Genomic DNA, 2,889 nt, shown 5'->3' with positions numbered 1-2,889 from the left:
TCAGTGACCTCACCCCTAAATAGTCCTTTATAGCAAGTCCCACCTGCAGAAGGACATTACCAGCAGACATGTCCAGACACTCAAATTGAGCTGACTGCTGAAGAACTGTCTCTGCCAAAGCAAACCTGTAAAGTCTGAAAGAGGAGACCACTTACTAAAAATTGCAGATGCCCTTTTAAGAAATCAAGGATCATGAAAAATAAGATAAACATGACAACACAAAAGGAAATTAATAAAACTCCAGTAACTGACCCTAAATAAATGGAAACCTATAAGCTGTCAGACAAAGAATTCAGACTAATTCTCTTAAAGTAGTTTAGTAAACTACAAGAATACACAGGCAGACAATGAAATTAGGAAAACCATAAATGAGCAAAATGAGAAGTTCAACAAGGAAATAGAAACAATAAAAAATTAAACAGAGATTCCAGAGCTGAAAAATACAATGACTGGAGTGAAGAATCAATAGAGAGCTTCAAAAGTGGACTTGACCATACAGAAGAAAGAATCAGTGATCTAGAAGATAGGACATTTGAAATTAGAGGAACAAAAAGAAAAAAGAATGAAAAAGAGTGAAGAAAGCCCGTGGGACTTATTAGAGACAAACAAAAGAAACAATATCCTCATTATCGGAATTCCAAAAGAAGAGAAAGAGAACAGGACAGAAAGTATATTTAAAGCAACAGTGGCCGAAAACTTCCCAAAACTGGGAAGACATTCAGATCCATGAAGCCCAAAAGATGCCAAATAGGTTGAACCTGAATAAGTTTACACTGAAACACATTATAATTAAATTCTCAAAATCCAAAGATAAAGAAATAATTTTGAAAGCAACAAGAGAAAAGAGATAAGTACATACGCAGGAACCCCCATAAGACTATCATCAGTGGCTTTTTTCACATAAATGTTTCAGGTCAGGAGAAAATGAAAAGATATATTCAAAATATTGGAAAATAAGTCAATCAAGTATTCTATGCCTGTCAAAGCTGTCCTTAAGAAGTAGAGATAGAGGTTTTTCTGAACAAACAAAAGCCAAAGGAGTTCATCACCACTAGATCTGCCATACCCCCTTTAAGACCTATCTTCCTAAAGGGAGTTCTTTGAGTGGAAGTAAAAGATTGATGATCACCATCATAAAAACATAAGAAGGGGGCTTCCCTGGTGGCGTAGTGGTTGAGAGTCCACCTGCCAAGGCAGGGGACATGGGTTCGTGCCCTGGTCCGGGAAGATCCCACATGCCATGGAGCGGCTGGGCCTGTGAGCCATGGCCACTGAGCCTGCATGTCCAGAGCCTGTGCCCTGCAATGGGAGAGGCCACAACAGTGAGAGGCCTGTGTACTGAAAAATAAATAAATAAATAAAATAAGGTAACATAAAACTCAGTGGTAATGGTAAATATATTGTTAAAATTAGATTCTGCAATATGGTGATGGTGGTGTGTAATTCACTTTCAACACCAGTTTAAAAGTTAAGAAAAAAACATAGTAAAAATAACCATGTCTACAATTATCTGTTATTGGTTACACAATATAAAACATATAAATTGTAACATCAATAACCTAAAATGTGAAGGAGAGGAGGAGTAAAAGTGTAAAACTCATGAATACTATTGACGTTAAGTTGTTATTAGTTTAAAACAGGGTGTTATCATTTTAAGGTTTTTATTGTAAGCCTCATGGAAACCACAAAGGAAAAACCTGAAGCAGTTACACAAAAGAACATGATAAAGAAGTAAAAGCATACTGATACCAAAAGATATCAAAAACAGAAAAAGACAACAAGTTAAGAAGCAAGGAACAAGGGATCTACAAAACAACCAGAAATCAACAAAATGGCAACAGTAATTCCTTACCTATCAATAATTACTTTAAATGTAAATAGATTAAATTCTCCAATTAAAAGACAAAGAATGGTTGAATGGATAAATAAAATGTAACACAATTCTGCCCACAAGAGACTCATTTTAGCCCTAAAGACATACATAGACTAAGAGTGAGGGGATGGGAAAAGATATTTCAAGCAAATGATAACCAAATAAGGCAGGGGTAGCTATTCTTATATCAGTAAAAAAAAGACAAAGAAGGTCATATAATGATGAAGGGACAATATGTCAAGAAGATATAAAAATTGTAAATGTTTATGCACCAAATTGGGCACCTAAACGTATAATGCAAAAGCGAACAGAGATAAAAGGAGAAATAAACAGTAATGCAGTGGTATCTGGGGACTTCAGTACTCCACTATCAACAATGGATATATCATCCAGACAGAGAATCAATAAGGAAACAGCAAATTTGAAAAACACTATAGATCAAATAACACTAACAGACATATACAGAACAATCCAATCCATCAGACAACAGCAGAATACACATTCTTCTCAAGAGCATATGGAACATTTTCTAGGATAGACCGCATGTTAAGCCATAAAACAAGTCTTAGCAAATTCATGAAGATTGAAATCATACCAAATATCTTCCCTGACTATGGTATGTCATTAGAAATCAATAACAAGAGGATTAATACCAAATTTTCACACATTCTTCCAAAAAATAGAAGAGGAGGGAATGCCACTCAACTCATTTTTTAAGGCCAGTATTAGTCTGATATCAAAACCTGACAAGAAAATAAAACTACAGACCAATTTTGCTTATGAATATAGACACAGAAATCATTAACAAAATACTAAAAAAAACCAAATCCAACAACATATAAAAAGGATTATATATCATGACCAAGTGGGATTTATCCCTGGATTGCATGGTTGGTTCAACCTGTGAAAATCAATTAATGTACTATACCATATTATTATACTAATGGATAAAAGCCATATGTTCATTTCAATAGACACAGAAAAAAGCATTTGTTAAAATCCAACACCCTTTAATG

Source organism: Phocoena sinus, chromosome X (assembly GCF_008692025.1).
Source record: "Phocoena sinus isolate mPhoSin1 chromosome X, mPhoSin1.pri, whole genome shotgun sequence".
Taxonomy (NCBI): Eukaryota; Metazoa; Chordata; class Mammalia; order Artiodactyla; family Phocoenidae; genus Phocoena; species Phocoena sinus.
The sequence above is the reverse complement of the archived record's forward strand: the minus strand, read 5'-3'. Positions refer to the sequence as shown.